General features: G+C 39.8%; 1 protein-coding gene and 1 non-coding gene across 3 annotated transcripts in view; one reads left to right on the top strand and one right to left on the bottom strand.

Moving 5' to 3' along the window:
* Positions 1 to 27,589, top strand: part of GRAMD4 (GRAM domain containing 4) — a 2,037,033-nt gene that overhangs the window by 936,638 nt on the left and 1,072,806 nt on the right. The window lies entirely within an intron of this gene.
* On the bottom strand, positions 113 to 185 carry TRNAR-CCU. Its single transcript has one exon. It is a non-coding gene; the product is annotated as a tRNA-Arg (tRNA).

A 27,589-nucleotide genomic window follows, 5' to 3' on the forward strand; every position in this document is an offset into this window, starting at 1 on the left:
GGCAAATGCAGGATTCAAACTCCTACCTAACTACTTCATGAGACTACAGCAGTATGCATTTACACGACACGCTATACACATTACTAAAGTTTCACTTGTATCAAGATTATATCACCCCAGATGGGGCTCAAACCCACAATCCCTGGCTTAGGAGGCCAATGCCTTATCCATTAGGCCACTGGGGCCTGACTTGTTCTTATCTAGATAATATTTGCTCCCTCTTTTGTTTTGAATAACCTTGTTTGACAAGTAACTGTATGATTTCTGTGATAGTGTCATAATTTATGTTGAAAAATAGATGTCTCGGGCTTCACTATCTCCATTACTATGATGGTATCAGACTTCTGTGGGTCATTTTCCACTGTTGCTCTTGGGCAAGAATTCACTATATTCTGGTAATATATTGGACCCTGTGTCTGTTTATAGCTTTTCTTTTCATCAATCTAGCCTTTTTATGTAAAATGCTACTACCATTTCAGAGTAACTGGTCTGAACTGCCTGAAATAGGTTGGTCTGACCTCATCAGTGTCATGTTGCCTGATGAGTTTATGGTTTCTTACTGTCAGAATATCTTAATTTGCCTGTTCTGTGATCTTCTCTAAATATACTTATTTCTAACCTTCCCATTCTTAACACCCAAGGATTTTTATGTATTGTAAATCAATCTCTCATTCACAGATTTTTCCCATCCTTTCTCATCTACCTTTCATATACTATAGCCTTTTTAAACTTGGACTTCTTTACGCCAGTGTTTGACTTGACTTGTAAGACACTTGTCCATATTTTGAAATGGCTGCTTTTGTAATTTACTACATAGAATAAAACATTAGAAAGACACTCTTACTCTATTACTGAAAGAATGATGTGTAATGACTCATTTAATGTGCATTTTTAAATGATATTCTGTACTGACTCACTATTCAGTTTGTATATGTGCAAAGTCATGTAGTATAATCGTAACAGTTATTTATGACTCTCAGCTGCCCTTTATTTAAAATGAAAGCAGAATGAAATGTACTTGTTTTCTGTTCTTAGTGGAATGTGCTTGCTGGTTTAAATTGAGTGGATGACATTGTATATCTGTTGGGAAGTAATGGTTTGAAGATTTTTGTCAGCTCACCACTTTTCTATCTGAGGATGAAATGTTAAAACAGAGTGCTTGAGTTGTTGGTAGCTCAGGTGGATGCCAAAGATCCTATGCACCTATCAAAAAGAGTAGAATTTCCCCTTGTAGTGTAAATACCACCTCTGGTCTTCCCTGAAAAGAGGCCACTAGCCTAGTGGGGCTAACCCAGTTGACAAAGGATAAATAAATAAATGCTTTGTAGTACATTTGGTTGCCTGTAGTATGGAGATAGAAGGTAGTAAGATCAAATTCCTTCCCTTACTCCAGATAGTAATAATCCTTTGTAAATGTCCATTAACACTTTGTAGATAAGCATGCAGGTAGGCGTCTGTCTCTGCAAAAATGCATCCTTATAAAGAGCACTTAGCTGCATGTGAAAGGTGCATCAGTCATACAGTGATGAGGAATACAAGAAAGCCCAGTGTATTGATTGTAAAATGGAATGTCCAAGGTTAAGAAGCTGTCTGAAAATTTATCACAGATAAAGCATGGAAGCTACTGCACAACTGGAAGTGTGACATGCTTCCACATACCTCCTTGGACTGGTTTATTTTTCTCCTGGTAATACAGTGCCTCAGTTTAACTTTGGTAAGTTCAAGTTGCTAGAAGCTAAAATAGTGGAAAATGTAATGCATGATTTGTATTACTGTGCATGTGTAGTTTCTTAAATACTAAGAAACAATTTACTTTGAATATTGTGGCTGAAATACTGAAGACCACTGCAGTAAAACCACGTGAACCAGCTAAACTCCAGTCGTTATTTTGCAGAGATCAAGCCTTTCCCTCCAGCCTCCGTATGTGGATAGGGGCGGGGGGCTATGCCTTGTACATGCCAGCTACATAAATATTTTAATCCAAGATCACAAAACCTCACAGAAACAGGAAGCAGTTTGTTTTACAATGAAAACTGTTAAACTCTGCCTCCTCTCATCTTATGTAACCCGAGACTTAAAGGACTCTTTTTGGAGTCCTCATACTTTTCATCTTGTGTTCAGTTTGTATTCTGTAGTGGCATGTTGACTATGAAACCACTTGGAGATGCTGCATGAGTACTCCTTAATTCTGTCCACCACAAGTGGTTGATTGTAGTAGGTTCATATGAGATTATTAGGCTAATGGTTTAAGAACCCTTACAAGCCTAGCTATTATTACCCAATTTTCGATCCCTAAGGGCTAGAAAATGACCTAGGTGCGTGTCTATGCCTTTGAGTATTTTATAGACTGCCCCTGTCCAAAAGCGACATGAGCATCACCTCAGGAGTGAATTCATGATTCCCCATCCAAACTGTTTGAAGGGGGCCAGGGAAGATCTCTGCTTTATGTGAATAAAAAACTTGTTACAAAGAGGGGGTAGACTCAGAGACAAATATCAGTTTGTCTAGCATGTTTTTTTTGCGTCATAGACTGTTTAGATCCCTAGATCGGGTGACCTTCATGCAGTTTCTGTTGTGAACGTAAAAGTTTCATCAGGGTTAGATTTGTGAGTGTCTTGTAGGTTGGACTTAGATCTCCCCTTAATAGATTAAAGGGATGGTGCTTTTAGTCTGTCTGCATAGGACATGTTGTTTGCACCCTGTTTTTTTTTTTTTGTAAGGAACTGCTGAGGCTGCTCCAGCTGCTGTTGCAAGTCCATGGTCAAGTATATGCTCAAAGGTGTATTGTACTTGATTATTGGTCTGTTGAGGGCCGAGTACAATGGGATTATAACTTCATTGGATCTGGATACCATGCTTTTACTTATAAAGCTGTACCACATAGAAGGACTTCCTTACCACTGCGGACTCATGACAGTCTTAAGTTTAGGCTATTGTCTATCTCTGTACCTAGATCTCTCACCTCCCAGTACACTGTTAAGGGTGTGCTATTAATGTTGTAATTTGCATGGGAATTTAACTTCCTAAAGGATATGATTATGCATTTTTTGCATTTAGTTTTAAGCCATGGCTCTGGCACCAGTCATTTGTCTGAGTCAGACACTTCTGAAGGATATCTACATTATTGGGGGATTCAGTGATTTCCCCTAACTTGCAGTCATCAGCAAACTTAGCCAGCCAAAGGCCATTTACATTAGCCTTGAATTCAGAGGAGTGTATTCCAAACAGGAGAGGTCCTGGCACTGAGCCGTGTGGCACACCACTACTAACTGGCCTCTTGCTGGATCTAGATGCACCCATTGTGTCCTGTCAGTGAGCCATTTCGCTGTTCATCTGGTGACATAGGGATTTCTGTCCAGTTTTGTGAGTTTATCTATAGTAATTGTGTCAAATGCCTTAGCCAGGTCAAGGTAGGCCATATGCACTGTTTTATCCTTATCAGTGCCTTAGCTACTTTCTGGGTGTCCGCAGTGGTGCAGCGGATAGTGTTGTCACCTCACAGCAAGAGGTTCTCTGGTTCGATCCTCGGCTGGGGTGCCTTCTGTGCGGAGTCTGCATGTCCTCCCTGTGGTCGCTTGGGTTTCCTCCGGGTGCTCCGGTTTCCTCCCACATCCCAAAGACATGCTGTAGGTGGATTGGACACTCTAAAATTGGCCCTAGGTATGAATGTGTGCGCCTTCTGTGGAAGGTTCGGCACTGGGCTGGCAACTAGACACCATAAAACTCTACTGCCAATCATGAGCGGACAGGTGATCTGCTGTGGCGACCCCTAACTGGGAAAAGCCGAAAGAAGAAGTGCCCTAGCTACTTTTTCAAAGAAGTCCACCAGATTGCACAGACAGGTCTGTGATTATTCTTTCAGTGGCTTTGCTTATAAGACTGGTCAAACTTATGGGTCTGTAATTTCCTGGGTCTGTTGATGGTTCTCATTTATGCAGGGGGGATAACTGTTGCTATCCTGCACTCCACAGGGACAAAGCCAGTCTGGAGGCTATGATTAAATGGAGATCTTAGTGTCCCTACTTCAGGCAGCCTAGGATATTGTTGGGACCCATTAAAGCCATGTTTTTAGTTTTAGAGAATGCAGTGGTGACCTGTTCTTTGGTGATTACATGGTAGAGGAATGTTAGAAGGAATTTATTGGGGGTTAATTGGAGGTGACTGGAAGGTGAAATTTGAGCTGCATTTATCTCCCAGCAGATTTGCTGTATCTTCTGGATTAGTATAGGTGATGCCATCTACAAGTAGTTCTGCACACTGAGTGTTGCCCTTAAGACTGCGGACTTGACTGTAAAATGCCTTATCTCGGAAGACTGTTATTGCTTCAGAATTTGCTTTTGAAGACTTGACTAGTCCTCTGATTTGCCTGTTTTGACAAATGAGGGAGGTTTTGCTCTATTGTGCACATTCTATCTTACTTCTAGACAGGATTTTCTTTCTTTTGTTTTATGTCGTAGTTATACCAGGGTGGCTTGTTTTTGTTGTTTGTCTTAAGCTTATTTTGGTCTGGCACTGCTGTTTCTATGCAGTTGTTTATATGGTCATACAGTGCTTTTGTTTTCACTTCCACAAAGGTTTCTTTATTTTCTGGGTTTGGGGAAGCTTGGAAGCTAGCAATGCCGTCTCTTAATAGGAGGTAGTTTCTCTTAGAAAAGTTCTTAAAGGTTTTGGGGTTAGGTGGGGGTTCTGGTTTTGTATTTATTTCAAGGGAGACTGCTTTATAATCTGATTTAACCAGTGGGGTGCAACACTTTCTCATATTTGTGAGTACTAGGTTTAGTAAATTTGTACCTCTAGTGCGAGTGCACATTAGCTGTTCCAGGATATTTGCATTGACAAAGTAGAAATCTTTGAGCCTGCATGTTAGTGGTTGTGTCTTTGTCCCAGTCAATGGAGGGGTAGTTGAAATCACCAATGAATGTTGTATTGAGCTGGATTTCCTGGTTCATGGTAGGGGACGTATAGCTATCGAGAATATGGTAATGGATTTTTCCTGTGGTTAGTTGGACATGGAGTAGCTCAAGCATGTCATATTGCTTGACTACTCTTTAAGGTGTGCTTATCCTTTATGTAGAAGGATACACCTCCACATTTTGCCCTTTGATATGCAGTGGGTGATTGGAATGTGTGAAAGGAATTCTAGCCGTGCACTGCCTGGGTGCTTTCCATGGCTTTGAACCATGTTTCAGTAACTGCAAATATGTTGGCGTCCTCCAGGGTGAGGAGTGCCTCCAGGGAGTGTAGTTTCTTGCTGAGTCTCCTAGCATTGAGCATTAATACCTTTAGATTGTCCTGAGTAGATTTTGTTATATTGGAAGGTTTGTCTGTTTGGCATTGCCTGAAAAAGGTACTACAGGAGTGGATAATGTTTTGGTCAATGTCGAAAAGCCTAGTGGTGACAGGTGAAGACCATCCCTGGCAAAGCAGCATAGTCCGTCAGTCATGTTCTCTCAGGCTGACAAATATTGGACGCCTTTGGAAGGACACCAGTAGCTAAGCCAATTATTAAAGTCGATCATTTTCTGTTGGTATTGTGGCATCATCCTTGGAGATAGTAGAAAGCTGCTCAATGACTCATACCTCCCTGTGACACACATTCCGAGAGTTCAATCATGTCTTTCTTCACATAGTCCAGGAAGATGCGTCTCAGGTCATTTACACCCACATGGACTATGACCCAAGTTATACTGGTACTTGGGGTTCAGTGAACTGAGTGCTTGTGTGACCTGGCATATCCTGGCCCCCGACAGGCTACAAACTGTAACCTTCTTTTCCAGCCTAGTGAGAGGGACATCAGTGTGTATCACAATGGAGTTTCCTATGAGCACAATAGTGTTGTTAAGCCTTATGAGTTTGGTGGTTTATACACTGTGAGATGTAGTTTTGTGTACTTTGGTGGGATTTGTCTTGCTTGTGTGCATGCGGAGTTTCTAAGGACTGTGTCTGAGAGGCCTTTGAGGTTTGGGTACGTTGCATGTGAGCATCTCTGCATACGTGGTCTGTCTGGTCCTTTGTAAATGCAGTGAGATGTGTGTGTGTGTGTGTGTGTATGTGTGTGTGTGAGTCGCTGATTAGCTAACAACCTGTTTAGCATTGAGTCTGTATGTGAGAGTCTTGCCTCCATTGACATTGTGTAACTCCATCTCTTACATAGTGTGTTCATCTATTTCAGAGTTAAGTAGTTGTCGGTGTACATAAGGCAGTTCCTGCATTTCCTCAGGATACCACATCTATCAAGCTAGATGCAAAGATAGCAAGAAAGTGCCTGTCCTTAATATTTGCTTTACAAGGGAAAGGAATGGGGGTGTTTGCAACCAGACGAGGGATGGGTGCTTATTTAATGTAATCTACATCTAATCATCCGACGATGCTGCCTGGGGTGTAAACCAGTTGCTCTTTGAGCAACGATGGTTCTGAATGCAGTAATAATGTAATCTAGATCTAACTAAAGGCAGAGGTGTTGCACAGCTCGCAAGCTAATTGCTCCTTGAGTAACATAGGACTGGAAAATTTCAGAGGTTTTTTTTAGGGAATGTAAACAAAAAGGAACATGCATAGGAATCTATGCAGTTCCAGCCTCACCTTCATGAGTGTTGAGGAAGGAGTAAAAAAACAGAGAAACTAGTGGTCTTAAACTTTCGGTGATGAGCTCTGTCACAATAATTCCTAGAAATCATGAAAACCAGGTAGTCTTCCAAAGCAACAAGCCTTTATTTGTCACAGACAAGCGATCCTCAGTAACAAAAAACAGAAATATTTTACAATGTTAAACATATCAGCTTTATACACTTAGAAGTAGGTGTGGAAAATGTATGTATTATTTAATTTTAAACCAGCCTATTTAAGGCAAACAGTATAAACAGGACTGTAAAAAGTGCATTTTAGAACAGCAAGTACCCACCCCCCACACACACTACTACTCATTAGGTCAAACTAAATCCTAGTTTAGGAAAACACTACCTATCTATTTGCATCCCACATTCCCAAATCGGGTATTAAAAAGAATACCATATACCTAAAAAGATTGACTTTTAACTAAAGTTTGCTTTCGGCTAACTAATGCAATAAAGCCTTCATCAGGTCTATGACAAGAACTAAAATCATATACATAGATAACTAAAAAGAGATAAACACATGGCTATCTAACCATAAACGCCATCTAAATGGAACACTGTACATATAAATATATATACATCTGTCTAAAAAAATTTACAGCTCAGAAAAATGGCAGAAAAAATGTTAGTACTTACAGCTCAGAAAAATGTCAGAAAGTCAGTGCTTTCAGCTGTAAACAAAATATTTTTTTCTGAAATTTTTTCTAATTTTTCTCTGAGCTATAAATAACTTAGTTTTTATACACACTTATAGCTATTGGGTATTATTAAACAAATATATATATATACTCTAGTTAGATAATGTTTATGATTAGATAACTGTGTTATTACTTTTTACTCATCTACCTATGTATATGATTTTAGTTCTCGTCACAGATCTGATAAAGGCTTTATTGCATTACTGAGCCAAAAGTGATTTTAGTTGAAAGTCAGTCTTTTTAGGTATGTAGTATGCTTTCCTTAATACCTGATTTGGGAATGTGGGTTACAAATAGGTAGTGTTTTCCTTAACCAGGATTTAGTTTGACCTAATCAGTAGTAGTGTGTGGGGGTGGGTACCTGCTCTTCTAAAATGCACTTTTTTCGTCCCTGTTTATATTGTTTGCTTTGAATAGACTGGTTTAAATTTAAACAATATGTATATTTTCCACACCTACTTCTAAGTGTATAAAGGCTGATATGTTTAACATTGTAAAATATTTCTGTTTTTTGTTATTGAGGATTGCTTGTGTGTGATGAATAAAGGCTTGCTGCTTTGGAGCACTACCTGGTTTTCATGATTTTTGAGAATCATTGCGACTGAACTCATCAATGAAGTTTAAGACCACTAGTTTCTATGTTTTTTTTTTTATCGGGAATGCACAACTTCTAGTGATTACGTATGTACAGATATAAGATCAGATTGTACTTGGGGCTTTGCAGTGGAGGTATACGATTACTGAAGGGGAAGTGTTTTATAATGTCTTTAACTTTGTTTTCTGAATAAGACAGTATAATTTAATGGGAGAGATAAGTGCATATTATGGCAGATTATCTGTGGAAAAAATGTTCATTGTTTTACAGCTAAAGTAGAAACTGAAATGAATGTGTGCACTTGTGCACAATTTTAAGAAAGCAGCACCCTTGGATATTTTCTTAAAATATGTGACCTTTGTAAAGAAAGCCATACTGTTGAGGAAGATGCTATACCAGTACTGAACTATAGTGCTGTAGATCATACTGCTGTTTATAATCTATGTTTTATATGCATTATCATTTTATCATAGCATGTTAGTTAAACCAATGTAATGTACTAGGTAAACACTGCAGACTGCCCTAGACTACTACTACTTTTTGCTTTTTCCCGGTTAGGGGTCGCCACAGCAGATCACCTGTTCGCTCATGATTGGCAGTGGAGTTTTACAGTGTCTAGTTGCCAGCCTGGCGCACAACCTTCCATGGAAGGTGCACACACTCACACCTAGTCAATTTAGAGTATCCAATCCATGCCCTAGACTGAATAATTTTAATTTGTGAACTAACAGTTTTCTACATTTTGGCACATCTTGGGACCAGATTTAATAATTCTAGCACCTCAACACTGTAATGTGTTTGATCAGATCTGGGTGTGAAATCATTCTTTGGTTACTACAGACTTGTGTAGTCCAAGTGTAAGAACTGGACTGAAACACTGACTGAATCTGTATTCTCACTGATTTTATGACATTAACTATTTATCTGAACCTGTACTTAGAACCATTCATTTTCACAAGCTTTAAAATTAATTTAGAAAAATAAAAGTTTAAGAAAAAGAGGAATTATGATAGGAAAAATAAATGGACTAAAGTAGACTACAAGTGTTTACTTGAATGACTGCATATAGGCCACACAGGACTGTGGCACAGGTAACTAAAGGGATAAACAGTTGGTGAAAAGGCTTGTCAGAGCTAAATTTAGGCCAAGGCATACAAAAAACAGTAGGAGTTTCTGGAACAGATTTAGCTGTTTGTGGGGTTTTCTGTATTATATGAAGGCCCTGTCAATCCAACTAAAGAAAACTTCACTATCTCATCCTTAGATAATACATTTATCAGCGCCTACTCAAACACCAAATTGCTTGGCGTTGCTATAGACAACCAATTAAAATTTGGCCTACATATCTTAAACTGTATCAAAAAGTCCAGTCAAAAACTAGGCCTTCTGTACTGCAACAACAAATGTATGCTTAACAAATCTAGACCTATAGTGGCTCAAGCATTTATTCTACCATCCCTGATGTATGTTGCTCCCATACTCCAAAATAATCTCTTAACCAAACTAGAAACCACCTATAACAAGATAGCCAGATTCGCAACCAGTAATAGCTACATATCCCATAATTGTATATCCCTGAAAAGCTTAAGATGGCCTGAGCTCCCCACACATGCTTCAAATATCACAACTACGAATTGCACATAGCATCGTAAGTAGCCCCAACTCATGCCCTGCCCTTACATCCATAATTACACCCTACACACCCAATCATGACCTCTGAAGCACACAACAAAAAACCTATTTCAGTTGACCAATCCAAACAAAAATATTGGAAAAACACTTTACAGTCATTCAATTGCTTATTCATGGAACAAACTTCCGTTGTCCCTTTGCTCCATAACCAAAATTGGCAAATTCAAAAAGCGGCTAAACACTTATTTCCAACATCCATGGATCTGTTGAAAAAACACAAACGGCACCACAAACTGTAGAAAAGACAAACCAAAGCAGGAACAAGCAGTACCCCAATGTCTTCAGCTCTTTATTAAAAATAACTTGAGTAAAAGCTGGTAGCAAATCACAAGTAGAGTTGAGCGCTTTTCGTCTAGTTTAGTAACTAGACTTTTTCAGAAAAAAAACAGCAACTCAAATTCACTTAAATACATTTCCCCCTTCTTTCTCCTATTAATTTAATTACTCAATATGTACCAGTTAGACATAATAAATGACCTTAAACTTTGCAGCATAATTAAGTTAAACAATCAATGCTACTAGTTGGTACAGCATACAAACATAGTACAATAACATAAAATAGAATGAAATAAAATAAACTACTGTACTTAAAATAAAAATATAGACAAAAGAAATCATATCAGCCTTTACATTCCAGTATGTTAGTTGATTACAAAACTAAACTGCAATAATTATTAACCTTAGGAGTTTATAATTAATCAATTTCCTATGCATAGAAAATCTACAAATCCTGCCAAATTGTTTTAAACTTATAATAAATAAAAAAGTTCGTTAAATATAGAATATTAAGAAAAAAGTAAAATAGGCATAAAAATAAAATTAATAATAACCTACCTGCATCCTTTTTGATCATGCTGTTATATTTTACATAAAGCATTACATTTTAAACTACCTGTTCAAGCTCTTCTGTCTCAAGAGAGACAGAATGGAACAACAGTCGTTGATGCCCGGATAGTGCCAAGCATTCAACCGCATCTGCCACATTAATTCCTTTTTCTGTAAAAGTAGAGATCTTGGTGCACCCCTTACATCTTTAAGGATATGATCAATAACTTTAAGCATGAAGCTGTGGGTAGAGTTCCCTTTAATATGATTAGCTTGGGCATTTTTGTTTTTCTCCTTTCTGATCTAATAAAGATGCTCATATACCCACTCTTGTAATCTGCGATTGGTTTTCCCGGTGTAGAAAGCGGGGCATAGTTGACATTGAGATAGGTGTATAACATAGGTAGAATTACAATTAAATCTACCTGATGTAATGGTGTAACATTGATCCCTAATATAAAATGTGTACCCTGTATCTATAAAGTTACAATAATTACAGGATTCACATTTGGTCATAGCTGGGTTCCTTACAGTTCTAATATTACTTGCCTCCAAAAGGTTTTTCAAATTCTTGCCCTTCTTAGAGGGAAGTGACCCTAATAGTGGGCGCAATTCAGAATTGTTACTCAGCAAATTCCAGTTTTTCTTTATTATTGAAAGAATCTGTCCACTTTCTGAGCTAAATGTTAATATAAAAGAGACCAGGAACCTGTTTGTCACTTGACTGATAATATTAGTCATGTTACGGGAAAGGGCTTTCCCCTGTAATAATGGGGTGTAGACACCATTAGACCTCTTCTGTGTAATCTTGGTCATGATTTCCTCAATAAGGTCTCTCGGATACCCCTAGAAAGAAACAGATCAGCTATTTTTTCACATTCCTTCAGAAATTCACTATCAACTGTAACCATCCTTGTGGCCCGAACTAACTGGCCTTTGATTACTGATTTTTTTATGGTGGACGGAATGGGAACTACTGAAATGTAAATATGTATTTGAGAAGGTGTCCTTCCTATGGATTCTGGCAGCCAGTCTTTTATGAGTTTGATCCTTCGAGTTCAATGTCCAAATAAGTTATTGTCTCTTTATGGAAGGTATAAGTAAATTTCAAAAACTCAGTAGTCTGATTTAAATATTCAGTAAACTCCACTACTTCATCCAAACTGCCTCTATGGATGACAAATATGTCATCCAAAAAGCGTGTGTAAAAGAATACCCTATCCATAAGGTGTCTGTGTAAAAATGTGCTCCTTTTCCCAGTAGGCCATAACTGTGTTAGCAAAGCTGGCCCCACATGAGGACCCCATAGCCACCGCAATTTTCTGTAAGTAAAACTGGTTTATCAAATAAAGTAATTATTAGTTAGCACAATGTCCAGCAAAATGCTGACTAGTTTGGTCTCTGCTAAAGGGGCCCCTTTCTCACTAAGGAACCAAAGTACATATTCGATTCCTTCCTTTTGTGGAATGGATGTATAAAGATCTCTGACATCGATAGTTAAGATGTTGAACTCTTCCTGATAAGGAAGTTCATTTAATTTAGATAGGACCAAGAATCTTTACAAATTTGATATTCATTCCCAAGATGTTTCTTCAAAATGTTTACTACTACCTTGGCTATAGGTAGGTTATACTTTGGCGAGCATCTACTAGTGGCCTCATTGGTGGATCTGGTAAAAGATGTATGTATTTTAGGCACACCGAACAAGATTGGGGTTCTAGGAGCTAACATAGTTAAATAGTTCAAGAAGAGCATGTCTATTAGTTGTTCAATAAATAAATCATTCAGATGTTCCTTGATTTTTCTATAAGCTAAGTTGAATTCATTCAAACTGACTAAGGTGTAAGCATCAGTACCCAAAATCTTAGTGATCTTTTGGATGTAAAAGTCGTTCCCCATGATCACTAATCCTCTCCGTTTATCCGGTTTTAGGATTCTGATTGGTAGCTGTCAAATCATTAAAGGCTGCCCAGTTGTCCCCCCTACATTCCTTGTAAAATTAGATTTCTCTGTTAATGAATTCCTGAAGTAGATTTCACATATTTCTTCAAACGTTGCTATAAATGGATGACTTAAGGAGTTAAAAGTACTAGCTATATGGTACTCTAGTGCGGTTTTCTTTTCAGCTTTGAAGAGAACCTGCAAGTTAAGTTTTCTGATGTACTGCTTGAACTCCATAATAATTTGTACCATATTAGCTGGTTTAGTGGATACAAATGATAAACCCTTTGCTAATAATTCCACTATGTTTGATTTAACTTGAAATTCAGAAAAATTATATATGCTGAAATCCCCACTCTTGTTAGTAATAATAGTTATGGGGTCACTGTTTGCGTATAAGAATCAATATTGGGTTCAACATTCACATATGTATCAGTCTCCATAGTTCTATTTTGCAGGTTCATATTAATCAACATATTAGGAGCTACAAGTTCAGACCCAGCAATTACACTATTTGATGAACAAAAGGTAGCCAAGTCAAACATTTCCAAATGAATTCCAGAATTAGACAGTGGGGAGGTGGATACAAGGTGATCAATCAGATGCCCTGAATTACTATAGTTAACATTAATGTTAAGGGTCCTATTAAAATTAGCAAGCCTTTCACAACTACTTACATCATGTTCATTAGCCTCAGTAGTGATGTTCAAATTAGGAAAAGGTACGACTCTCTTGTTGTCATTATTAACTTTTACATTTGTTTTCTTACCACATGTACATGGTTTGCTACGAGGCCCCACTCCATTGGTATAACGTTTCTTGTCTTTCCGAATGTAAATGGTTCACCACTAAGCACCCCACTATCAATAACATTAAGTGATCATGTAACTGGTAAATCAGATGCATCACCAGAACTATACCTTAAAACATCAGCACCCATAATATCCATCATTACTGAGTCCCCAGCATGTGGTACATAAGACGAACTAGCAACAAACAACTCACCACGTGCATTATTAATTAAATTAAACTGTAAACATGGTGTACTGCTCGTCTGATCAGCTAACGTAGTTCGAAATGAAGCCACAGCAGTGCTAAGAAAATCCGCATGCATTTCTGTCCTAAAAAACAGACTAGCATGTAAAGGTGATATGCTAGTCACAAAAGTAGTAGGGGAAGAGGCAGGAAATTCAGTGACAGTACCTGAATACACAACAAAGTCCAATAAGTCTGAGTGAGTAGTGGTGGTTACCTCTTCTTCCTGTTCATGTTGCCTTTTCTTTGTTGAGAATTTTTCCTTTTCCAAACCTCGTTGCCCGTCTGTTGCTGACTGGTACTCTCCTGCAAAAATTCCTGTTCGTGTTCATCATGGTACGATTCTGCTGCAATAGAATTATCCAATTGGTCTAGGTGGTTTTGTAATCAACTAACATACTGGAATGTAAAGGCTTATATGATTTCTTTTGTCTATATTTTTTTTTTAAGTACAGTAGTTTATTTTATTTCATTCTATTTTATGTTATTTTACTATGTTTGTATGCTGTACCAACTAGTAACATTATGTTGCAAAGTTTAAGGTCATTTATTATGTCTAATTTGTACATATTGAGTAAGTTAATAGGAGAAAGAAGGGGGAAGTGTATTTAAGTGAATTTGAGTTACTGTTTGTTGTCTAAAGAAGTCTAGTTAACTAAACTAGACGAAAAGCGCTCAACTCTACTTGTGATTTGCTACCAGTTTTTACTCAAGTTATTTTTAATAAAGAGCTGAAGACTTTGGGGTGCTGCTTGTTTCTGCTTTGGTTCGTCTTTTATTCATGGATCTGTACTTGTCAGGAAATAACCAAATACATGCGTCTTCTTCTCTCAATCAACATGTCTGCCTGGTATCTATTGTCTAAACTGTCTACACATATTACTCTCTCTGCAGTTAGTACCTATGCTATTAAATGCATCTTTGTTGTACTGTGTCATAATGTTACTCTGAATTGTATATTACATATATTTTTATTTTGGGTATTGCTATATTTCTTGTATATAACTTAATGCTAACCACATTTCTCAAGCGTATTACTATTGCATTCTCAAAATACTGTTTTGCCTTGTAAATATTCATGTTGTATACTTCTGTCTGTTTTTGTACTGTTAAGTATCTTACAACTTGAATTGTAAGTTTTTTTTCCTATTTGTTTTTAATTACTTTCTTGGAGCTTTTCTCCTCAGGTCCCTGCTGAAAAAGGGTTCTCTGGGCCCAGTCAGACTAACCAGGTTAACAAATATAAAAGTGAGTAAAGTAAATAAGAGAGAGGAAGAGTGCATTCCTTACTGATAATTTGGTCCTGAAAACAACTACTAAGCCATTACTTGTAGAGCAAAGGTTTATTACAGATAGAAAATAGAAAAGAAAATGAATGTGCTGTACGAAAAAAATAAAATGCATTGCAGATTAACTGACAATTAATTGTTGATGGAACTAGCAGATGTCCTTCGTGTTTCACTGTTGCAGTCATCACACTTGGGTTATCTGCCTGCAGGCAGCCGTCAGTCGGCCCACATACCAGAGTCTTGGGATTTCTGCGTCGGATGCTGTCGCCTCATCCATGACGTCAGGTCGTTAGGGGTATAAAACATGCAGCCGACGCCATTACATCAGCTTTTCTGGCCGTGCGGGAGCCCGAAGCAAAAGCAGTTTGCAAGTGCCGGTCGGCAGCTACCTGAAATTTTCCTTTTTTGAGTTTCAAACCTGAAGTCTTCTAAAGCTAAGTACCCCGTTGGGGGTCCTTTTTTCTTGCTCTAACCGATGTCAGAAAAAGTTAACAATGGTTTTGCCTGTGGAAAGCAAATACTTCCCAGAGATTTTCATTCTTACTGCGTCACCTGTTTAGGCCCAGACCACGATGTCCCTCGCTATCTGTTTTGTGCCTTGTTTAACACCCAAACTATTCATTGTCGGGCTATTTTTGTCTGTAAATTCTTTCGCTCTCGTTCTCTGTATTCCGAAATGGCTTCGGTAAACCATCTGACTACCGATCTTCTGAAAAAATGCAAAGATAAAGACAGAGACAGACCGCATAGGTCCAAAACTCCCGACAACGCTTCCATTAAGCTAGTCGCCAGTCCGCCGGTACTCAGTGAGACACTTTCTCAGCCCCTGTTACCCACTTCTACAAATTTACAGGCCTCTACTGAGACCCATTCGGAGTTCAGTATGCAGCGAGATGCTTCTTCGACTATGGAACCTGCAGATGGGTCCGGAGCTGCTGTGCAGGCACTGGCTTCTGAGGGTGTATTCAGACCTTCCAATGTTCTTATCAAACCGACTACTTTGTTAATTACTAAATCTACTGAATTTCTCAGGCCCAGAGCTTGCACTACGCCTAGGAAACAGATGACCAAAGCACATTCTCAAGCTCCGATGCCACAGAAACAAATGCTTAAAATGGCTGAAGACCTTATTACTTTAATTAGGGGAAGCCTGCCTTCCCCCTCTAAAAGACAAAGAATTGATTTTCCTTCTGATTCTTCAGACCATGAGTCTGTTGACTCTGACCCCTGTGATTACCAGGACATAGCCTTATCTACCTATGAGGACTCGGATGCAGAGGATTCAATTCCCTCAGCCTCCCCCCAGAGGACCTGTCTTTCGGTGAAACCTTGTATACCGTAAGAGAGCATTTCCGCTGGGAATGCCAGGACTACCCACAGTCCAAAAAGAGACTCGGGGAATTTTTAGACTTGCCTCAACATAGGCCTCTAGCTATTCCCCCTGTCCTGGATGTTGTAGATGATGTCTTTATGGAATCCAGCCTTACCCCTGATACTTTACCACCTGCTCCTAGAAAGCCTGACATACTACAGAGTGCCTGACTCTCACAGATTTCTCTTTAAAAATCCCACTGTGGATCCAGAGACCATTTCCCAGGGACCTAAAGGTATTAAGGCTTCTACAGCCAAAAACCCTACCCCTTCGGACAGGGATTCTAGGGCTCTAGACAGATGGAGTAAGAAGGTATATACCTCTGCAACTCTTGCCATCAGGGCTTTAAATTGCCAGTTTCACATGTTGAAGTACCAGCAGCATATTATTGATCTAATTAAACAAAAAAGGTTGTTGATTCCTGATTGTGCAGAAAATAAGGACTCACAAGACTTAATGCATTTTGCAAGCCAAGTTGGTAAACATACTTTGCAGTGTGGTTTTGATGCCTTAGAAGCATCTTGCAGGGCTGCTGTCACTGGGTCTGTTCTGTGAAGGCATGCTTGGCTGAAGGAACAAATCTTGCCAGACCATGTCAAGGCAAAATTACTTGATGCACCATTAAACCAAGAATGTTTGTTTGGCTCTAAAGCAGAAGACATTCTTAAAAAGTTGGAGGAAAAAGCTAAATCCATGCAAACTGTTAAAGATTTCTTACAGGTACAGCCACCTAGATTCAGTAGGCATTGGCCTTCAAAAAACTAGTCCTTTCCAGACCTTCTCAGCCCAAACCCATGGGCAACAGCCCACAAAGACTACAGGCTCAGGGTATGCACAGATCTAAACAATGGAGCGCTCCTTCCTCAGAAACTGGGAGTGGTAAGCTACCCCCCATGAAAAAAGTTCACAATGACTTGTCCTTGATCCTTCCCAGCCATGCCCAAGTACTTGCACCCCTAGAAAGAAAACTCGCCCTGCATGCAAAAAACTAAGAGTATATTACCCAGGACCGATGGGTCTTAAACATTGTGTCCCAGGGATACAGATTCTATTTCTACTTTCTGCCAACCCCAAGCGGATTTCCAGACCTTTCTCCAAACCAGTGGACAGAGGTCCAAAAGCAAGTACCATCTCTTCTCAGTATCAGGGCTATTCAACCTGTGTCAGCAGAGCAGATAGGACAGGGTTTCTACTCCAGGCTGTTCCTGGTGCCCAGGAAAGAGAACTCTTCGCACCCTATTCTGGATCTGTCAACCCTAAACACCTTCTTGGTGGTACCAAAATTCGAAATGCTTACACTCCAGCAGCTCCTTCCTATGCTAGCCAAGGACTCCTGGCTAGTCACCCTAGACTTAAAAGAAGCTTATCTACACATCCCCATAAGGGAATCTTGCAGAAAATGTCTATGTTTCAGGGCAGGCTCTATGCACCATCAGTTCCCTGCACTTCCCTTTGGCTTATCTACTGCGCCCAGGGTATTCACAAAGTGTCTGGCTCCAGCCATTGCTTACTGCAGGCAGAGAAATATTCAAATTTACCCATACTGGACAAATCCCTGATTCAGGAGGACAGTTAGGAATTGCTACTTTAGCACCTGATGTTTGTAAAGAGACTCCTAACTTCTCTGGGGTATACCATCAACAAAAAGAAATCACAACTGGTACCCAGCCATAAGATTGTATTCCTGGGAGCAAGCTTGAACACAACTTCCCAGATGGCATTCCTCACTCCAGAAAAGCAGGTTTATTTGACAACTTATTTCAAACTACTGGCCATCTAAACCCAGCTATCTGCAAGACAAATACTGCAAGCCCTAGGGTTCATGGCCCAGCTATCTGCAAGACAAATACTGCAAGCCCTAGGGTTCATGGCCTCATGCATTCTACTAATTCCATATGAAAGACTGCATATGAGGAAACTTCAGTGGTACTTAAAAAGTCTCTGGTGTCAACATTCCCAGGACCTGGAAACAGTGATTCCTACAATTCCTTGCCTAAGGACAGAGTTCCTTTGGTAGGCAGAGGCTTGCAACCACAACAAGGGACTCCCTTTCTCATAACCCCCCCGCCGTCCAAACTTTGAAAACAGATGCATCAGACTATGCATGGGGGGCTCACATTGCAGGCAAATGCATTCAAGGCAAATGGAGCCCAGGACAAATTCACCTGCATATCAATCAAAAAGAAATGTTAGCTGTACAGAATGCACTGACAGCCATCAAATACCTTATCCTGCCAGGACAACTCCTGATAAAGGCAGACAACACCACAGTTATGTGGTACATAAACAAGCAGGGGGGAACTCACTCCTATCCACTGTGCAGGTTAGCCATGGCTCTGTGGAACACAGCCTTAAGCAACCAAGTGCACCTGCAAGCTCAATTCCTGCCAGGCAAATAAAATTCACTGGCAGACGACTTAAGCAGAAATCTAATGGACCCGTATGAGTGGAAACTGGAACCAAACTCATTCAAACTTCTGATACACCGGTGGGGGACACCAGAGGTGGACCTCTTTGCATCCCCCCGAAAACCATCAACTAGACAAATTTTGCAACAGAATTCCCCATAGCCAAGCTTGGAAAGAGGATGCCCTATCCTTCACATGGGAAAACCTCTCAATCTGTGCCTTTCCCCCTCTACCCCTCCTTCCAAAAGTACTTTTCGAGATCAGATAGGACAGGCCAAGGACAATCCTTATTACACCAGACTGGCCACGCTAGCACTGGTACCCACTCCTACACAGTCTGACAGCAGTGCTACCCTGGCACCTACATTAGACCCCCTCTCTGCTGTCCCAGCAGGAGGGATAGATTTTGCATCCTCAGCTGCAAACCCTGAACCTGGCAGTATGGCTTATTCCCTGAGTACATCACCAGCAACCCTCAGCAAACAAGTGCTGGATGTTATCCTTGAGGCCAGGATGCCCAGTACTAGGAAATCTGATTCAGAAAAGTGGAATAGATACTGCTCTTGGAGCCAGGGAAGGACTCAGCCGGGCCCTCCTTGCCTCAAATCCTAGATTACCTAGCAGAGCTGCTCCACAAAGGCCTGTCCTTCTCATCAATTAAGATTCATGCCTCTGCCATCTCAGCTTATTACAATACTGAGCCACCCCTCTTCTCTCACTGTCTAATCAAACAGTTCCTGAGTGGAGCTAACAAAGTAATACCCCCAAGGAGAGCTCCCACTCCTGCCTAGGACCTGAACTTTGTACTAGAGAAGCTCACGCTTCCCCCTTTTGAGCCTGCTGCTACAGCAGAATTAAAATTCCTCTCTCGGAAAACAGCCTTACTGCTAGCCATCACTTCAGCAAGAAGAGTGTCTGAGTTACAGGCCCTTATGGCTGTGGAACCCTTTATTATCTTCCATGCGGACAGGGTTTCTGTCAGGACTAACCCATCTTTTATGCCCAAGGTGGTATCCAGTGTGGCTTTAAACCAATCCATCCATTTGCCAACCTTTTTTCCTTAATCCTCAAAATAAAGGGGAAAGGATCCTGCACTTCTTGGACGTGCACAGACAGCTCAGGTTCTACCTTGATAGGACTAAACCTTTCAGAAAATCTGGCCAGCTGCTAGTCAACTTTGCTACAGGGGCAGAGGGCAAGGCCATTTCGAAACAAACCAGTTCTAAATGGATAGCACACTGCATCTATTTCTGCTACAAACACCACAGGGAACCAGGCCTCATTCCTCTAGGGCTACCTCAACCTCTACAGCTTTTCTCAGGGGAGTCCCTACCAGGGACATCCTGGAAGCTGCAACCTGGAGTGCTGTACAGACCTTCACCAAGCATTACCACTTGCCTATCTTTTCTAAATCCAGAACTGGATTTGCCACAACAGTCTTACAAGGCCTGCTAGCCAGCCCTACTACTTCTTGACTGCCTCCACCCTTCCTCAGCTTTGGGAATCAACCTAAGTATGATGACTGCAACAGTGAAACATGAAGAACATAGTACAGTTGTGTACACTTACCATAAATGTGGATGTTCGAGTGTATTCACTGTTGCAGTCCTGGTTACCCTCCCTCCAGCCCTCTATTTCTACTATCCTCTTTTTTGGCCATATCTTATGGAAATGGTATGTACGTTTTACTGGAGGTGTTCCACACCATTTGATTGCTTCCTATTTTGGGGGCTCCTGACATCTGGGGCAAGAAAAACTGATGTAATGGTGTCTGCTGCATGTTTTATACCTCTGATGACCTGATGTCATGGATGAGGCGACCGCATCCAATTCAGAAATCCCAAGACTCTGGCATTGAGGACTGAGGGCTATCTGCAGCCAAATAACTCAAGTGTGATGACTGCAACAGTGAATACACTTGAACATCTATATTTATAGTAAGTGTACACAACTGTACTTTTTTTTGTGAGCCTGTAAATAATCATTATTGAAGCAGTACATTAGTCAGCCCTGTGGAACACAGGGAAAGTGGCTTTCAACACTGATGAACTACAAAGAAAGTAGCTTTCTTTGTAAACTATCAACAAAATGTAGGCGCAATTTGATTGCAGTTGAACAGACTTTTTAGTTCTGAATGGAGATTGTGGTTATGACAGTAATGATTTTGTTTTAAGTGAGGCAGTTCCCAGCTATGACCTTAAGATATTTTGTTGACAATTCTTCCTCAGAGGAATGGTTGCACAGTCTACAAGCTTCACAAACGTTGCAAGCATTTACCTAAGACCAGAAATTATTGAACTAGTTTTGATATTTGCTGTTTTAAGTTGTTGAGTTGAATCATGCCTTATATTCCATTCAGTTTGTACCAGTAATGGCTTTGAACGGCTTTAGGGGAAACTCTTGATGTGACTTGTGTATTGTCTGTAGTCATGATATGGATACTCTCAGAAGTTGTGAAAACTATATCAATGTGGAAGCATTGGTTGTTGTCAAAGCTAAGGGTTTACTGTGCTTTACGTATATTTTAGACATCAGAAGACCAGAAGTTTGTGCTTTCTTCCCTATTATGTAATTATTTTGATCTCTGATAGCATGCCACTACATGATAAATGAGATGTAACATTTGGGTTCCATGTGATTGTTTAAGCAGAAAGTCAGGAGGATGTTGCATATCCAATTTTGTTTTCTGAGACTGAGGTAATTGTATGTTGATAGTCACAAGATGATTTAGGCACATGTTGTGCAAACAAAATCATGACATACTAGGATAGTGAGTCAGACAAAGCAAATATATTTATAGAAGTGAGCATATGAATTGCTTTATGTACTGTAAATATAGATTTTAAAGGACAGAACCCATGCTTTCATAAAATTTCATTAAATCTTAATTTTGATTGTCATTGGATAAGCATAATCCCTCACATAATTTTCCAGGTATAGAATTTAAGGATAGCATTTCTAATCACAAAGCTGAATATTGTCCGGAGATTGTAAATTAGTAGAAACATTTTGTACATAGTTACTGGATTCTTCTGCATGGGCTTAAAGGAAAGGCAGACCTTGAAATTAAAAACTTTTTTTTACTATGTAATTTTCTATTTGGGGATAGAGGGAGGGGAATTTGAAAGTTGGACCCAGTAGAACCCAGTCCTGCATGCAGCTGAACAATTATTTCCTCTACCTGCCTGAATTTCTCTTTCTCTCTCTCTAATACCTATTTGCAAATATCTCCTCTTCACCGAAAGATGCAAACAGATTTATAGTATATCTAGGGGAAGGGCACAAGTCTGTAAAAGTGTAAGTGTAAAGTTGCATACTCCCAGTATGTTCAGTCAGTTATGTTATCATCAACCCCATTTTCGTATTTTTTCTACATAGTCGGGGTGTCTTGTCAACTGTCTCTCGATTCAGTGTCACTCTCCTACCTTCTTTTGACAGTCATGCAAAACTGTCACATCTCTCACACAATCCATCTGTTTGCTGGACCCTCTCATTTCCTTTCATCTTTCTACTGTCTGTTCCAAGTCATCTTCACCAGGTTGTCTTCTGCTTCGCTGCACATGCCCATATCACAATAATATGTACTCTTTGATCTTCTCTGCAATTGGAGCTAATTCAGCTTTTGCTCGGTTTTCCTCATTTCGTCTTTCGTCTGTCCCACTATGTGCATCCTATCACTCATTTCAGGTACTAAATCTCCATCACCTTCAGCTTCCTCAAAAGTTTTGCCTTCACTGCACAGATTTCTGTACCATGTGGTAATACTGGTGGCATCACTGTTTTGTACAACTTACTTTTCAGCTTCTTTGGCATTATACTGTCATACATTACCCCTGACACACTGTGCCAGTTGTCTGCATCTTGTCTAATTCTAGCTTCGATCCCCTCATTTAGACTTCCCTTTCCCTCAACCAACTTTCCCAGGTGCTTGAAGCACTGTTTTCCTTCTACCTAGATTTTCAGCTTCTTCTGATTTTCCCCATTTGCTGCCATTACAACTGTTTATCAGTATTCATTTTCATCCCATGTGCCCTCAGTTTTGCATTCCATTCTGTTCCCTCTAGTCTTGTTCAGAGGCTGCCTATAATGCTGCATCATCTACATACAATGACTTTGTGGACCTATCCCCTCCTACCTGTTTGTGAATATAGTTTATCACCAGAATGAGCAACAGTGAGCTTGAACCCTGATGTAACCACTGCCACTGAGGACCCCTCTGCGAGTCTGAAAATTATTTGTATTTGCATCATTGAGTCCTTGTACATAGCTTGCCCAAATTCTGACAGTGATTCTGGGATTTCAGATAATTGCAGGACTGCCCAAATCAGCTTTCTTGAGACCTTGTTATGTGCTTTCTCCAAGTCTAAGAACACCCAGTTAGACTTTTTCTTCATCTCAGCTGTTCTTCTCAGCTGTCTGTCTCACTGCAAGCATCGGGTTGGTTTTGCTACATCCTGATCTGAATCCGAATTGCTCATCTCCCATCCATCAGTCACTCTCTCCAGAACTTTCATGCAGTATGAAAGGAGTAATGATACTTCTATATTGCCCACAGTTGTGAATGTCCCCTTTGTTCTGGAACTAATATGCTAATCTGCAGTCATCTAGGTTATGCCTTTCTTTCCGTACTACTGTGAGTACCCTTAGGAACCATTTTTTCTTAAATCACCCAACGTCTTGGTCATATCTGCCACAACCTCATCCGAGCCTGCTGCTTTCTCTGGCTTAATTTTCCCTAGTGCTGTTCTTCTTCTTTTAGGGTGGGCTCGCCCTCACTTCATTCATAGGCTTTGTTTGGGGCAGTACAGCTTCTGTTTTTCTTCATTCAAAAGCTGCTACAAGTGCTCACTCCATCTGCCTTTGATGCCCTGTGGACTGGTTAGCAGGTTGTTGCTGACATCTCTTATGAAGGGTGTCTGATGAATATCTTTTATCTTTCTGTCTTTGCCTTACAACCCAACTGTTTTTGTGTCATCTACCGAGTTACTTTCCAGAAGCTGGCAGAGTGCCTCCAGTCCCTTGTTCTTTATTGCAACTGCTATTAGCCTCTCTGTTAGCCAAACCATATTTCTTCTCAGCCTTGTCCATTCTTTATCTCTTTTCCCCTGCACTCCTTTCTTTTGATGACTTCCTGGACTTCTGCATTCCACTGCCAACTTTCCTTATGTACCTTATTTCTATACCCGCTTCAGCCACATCTGTTATGTAGTCCTCACACGTGCTGTTTTGAGGTGCTGTCATTCTTCTTCAAATCCACCTATTTCCTCTTCTTTCTGAGGTGCTAGAACTATGAGTATTTTCTTACTTTTTCTCCTGTCAACTAACAGGTCTTTAGCCTAGTCTCTGTTGACCTTGGAGTTTTCTCTGACCACTGCATCTGAATGTGGCAACCAATGGTTTGTGCTGTGGGCCAGCTGTTTCACTGAGGATGACTTTGCAGTCATTGATTCTACCCCAGTGCCCTTTCCTTACTAGGAGGAAGTGCATCTGAGTAGCATGTTTTCCACTGTTGTATGCTTTGTTCTCTAGTAAGCATCTTGCAATAGCTTCAGGAAATGTTTCCATCAGAGTTTTTCCAAGACTGAGGTGACAGCAAACCTGCTTTCCTGTTCTACCCAAAGGGTTAATTGAGTTTTACCATTTATCACTGACATTTTCTAATATTTTAAATGTAATATTAATAGAAGAAGCATTAATCTTATCTTTCCACTTATTTCTGTCACTTCTAGAATGTTTCAGACATTAAGGATATATCTGGATTTATGTGGTCCATTCCTTGCTTTTCCTTTAAGAGGAAAAATACTATTAGAATGTGTAATATTTACACTGATTAAATAAGGTTGTGCACTTATTGACTGGCTTTTGCTCCCAGTCCCTAGATGTTCCTTAAGGTGCTACCCTTCTGGAGCTTTCCCCAAATAGCAATTCTGTGGTGAGACTTGACCATCTCCTCCTGCTAGGGTGGATGAGTTCACTTCCAAGATTCCCCAGCTTTTCCATTACTGTGGCCACAGCTGGACCTGACTTATCTGTAACATAAAGAGGCTAAAACATATCATAACTCTCAAGTGTACCTCATTACGAGGAACATACCTCCTTTGGGGTCTTAAATATGTCATGTTCCTCAGTGTTCCACATTGAAAGACTCTGTCACGCATTCAGTGTTAGTAATTTTTTAAGTGAAATCCATGATAAATAGAAACAAATCATATTAATTAATTAAAAGATCTTTATAAGTAAAACCAACATATTTAACCATCCTATGGCCTTCATAGTTGAAGTTATTAGTAAGCCATTAGTATGTGTTCCACATTTTGCCCATTTGTTCCACATTATGAGGGCTAGTGTTCCTCATTTTGGAGAAGGAAGGTTGAGAGCTGTGAAACATATTAGTAGAAGCATCACAAATGTGGAATATTTAATTAGTTTAATCATAAACCAGCAGAGACAGAGGGAAGTCATTGTACTTGTTCTGGGAATTTCTTCAAGTAAATTAGATTTGTGTGCATCTTCATTAAAATGTAAAGCAAGGTATAATAATTAAAAAGAAGTGCATGAAGTCTTATTTTTAAAGCATAATGGCATTCATGCAGGTGCAAGGTTATTTTTTGAGAGGGGTTGCTTCAAGAGACCATTTTTTTTTATTAGCCCCCTTCAGTTTGAACCTGGTTCATGCGATGAATGCTTTTGCATCGTTAGCAAACATACACACTTCTGTATCAGTTATTTGTTGGAGACAGACAAATGGCTGCCTTTAATTAAACTAATTTCAACAAGTAGAATGTTGTATCTGCTTCTGTGATTATGTATTACATTTTCTAAAGCAAGAATGGTTTTGCTGTTTTTAGCACAAATGTATGGACATGCATTTAAAAAAAAATGTACAGTCTGGAACCTGCATTGACAGAAGCTTGTGATTTATGTGGACCTTTTTTAATCAATTTATCAAAATACAGAGTTTTCTTATGGAAAACTACACATGGATCATTCCTGACATAGATTCCAAGGTCACCAGCAGTGTGCGGTGCAAATCTTCCATAGATTTGGTCAATCATTTTATGCACTCCCTTGTTATAATTCACTTTATGGACCACACTTCAGTCTCTGAGGTGTCCTTAAAAGGAGATGATAGTTTTGGGAGTCTTTGAATCCCCAGTAGCAATTCCATACCTCCTTTTTTGTTTTCCATTGCAGTGAGCATTTTTTCATATGTTGACCACAAGAAAGCTGACCAAGCGATTTGTGGTCCATTAACTGTATCATACATAACTGACAACTGGTTGTAGTCCAGCTCAGTTAGGACTAGGAAACAAAGCTGTGTCAGTGTTTAACAAGTGCGTGGTTTCATTACCAAGAGACCACCTACTTCCACCACAGCAGTGGTCTTTTGCTTTTGTACTACATCTGTTGTCTGTTAGTCATAATTGGGGGAGGTGAGTGTGGAAAAGTTCCTCCTTGTAGTCATTGTATTGTACTGTTGTACGAGTAGCTCCACTTATTTCTTCTTACATTGTCCCCGAAGTGCCAGACTTGCATCGTAATATCCTTTTTTTCTGTTCAAGTATACAACAAGAAATACTGCTTGCCAGGAAAACTGGACATTCTTCCCAATTAGCTTAGAAGACTTGGGGGAATCTGTGCCACATCCTAATTTTGAAAGATTTAAGCAGCTGTGCTCATTACAAAAATCTGGATTCTGTCTCATCACTGCTTTACCACTGTATCCAAACATTAGAATTGTTCTACGATTTGTAGGGTGGTGATCTATGCAGTCATAATTCATCCTGTATTCAGGTTAATTTTCAGGATCTCTGCTCGTGATTCTTTAGTACCACTTTTTGGTGCTGTTTACAGCTTTTCATTTGTCTTTTCTGTTTTGGAGAATGTACAGTGGATATAAAAAGTTTACACACCCCTGTTAAAATGCCACTTTTTGTGATATAAAAAATTAGACCACAATAAATAATTTCAAAACTTTTCCCACCTTTAATGTGACCTGTAACCTGTACAATTCAATTGAAAAACAAACATATCTGTTAGGGGAAAAAATATATTAAAAAAAAACAATACGCTGGTTGCATAAGTGTGCACACCCTTAAACTAATACTTTGTTGAAGCACCTTTTGATTTAATTACATCATTCTGTCTTCTTGGGTACACACCTGCCATCAATTAAAAAGACTGATTAACCCCAAATAAAGTTCAGCTGTCCTAGTAGGACTTTCCTGACATTTACTCAGTTGACTGCTACAGCAAAAGCCATGGTTTGCAGAGAGCTTACAAAGCATCAAAGGGATCTCATTGTTGAAAGATATCAGTTAGGAGAAGGGTACAAAAAAAATTCCACAGCATTGGATATACCATGGAACACAGTGAAGACAGTCATCAAAAAGTGAAGAAAATATGGGACAGCAGTGATGTTGCAAAGAACTGGACATCCCTCCAATATTAATGAAAAGGCTAGATGAAAAGTGGTCAGGGAGGCTTCCAAGAGACCTATAGCAACACTGAAGAAGCTGCAGGAATTTCTGGCAAGTACTGGTTGTGTACTACATGTGACAACTATCTCACGTATTCTCCATATGTTTGGACTGTAGGGTAGGGTTGCAAGCTGGAAGCCTTTTCTTGCACAGAAAAACATCCAGGCCCAGCTAAAAACAGTACATCAAGTCTCCCAAAAGCATGTGGGAAAATGTGTTATGGTCTGATGAGACCAAAGCTAAACTTTTTGGCCACAATTTTGGCGCAAAAACAACACTTTACATCACCAGAAGAACATCATCTCCACGGTGAAGCATGGTGGTGGCAGTGTTATGCTTTGCGGTTGCTTTTCTTCAGCTGGGGCTTTAGTCAAGGTGGAGGGAATTATGAACAGTTCCAAATACAAGTCACGTTTGGGTCAAAACCTTCAGGCTTCTGGTAGAAAGCTGAAGATGAAGAGGAATTTCACCTTTCAACATGACAGTGACCCCAAGCATACATCTAAATCAACAAAAAATAGCTTTGCCAGAAGAAAATTAAAGTTTTGGAATGGCCCACCCAGATCTAAATCCAATAGAAAATCTGTGGGATGACCTGAAGAGGGATCTGCACAACAGAGGCCCTCACAATCTGACAGAT

This window comes from Protopterus annectens, chromosome 11.part0 (genome assembly GCF_019279795.1).
Source record: "Protopterus annectens isolate FY-2018-M chromosome 11.part0, PAN1.0, whole genome shotgun sequence".
Classification (NCBI taxonomy): Eukaryota; Metazoa; Chordata; order Ceratodontiformes; family Protopteridae; genus Protopterus; species Protopterus annectens.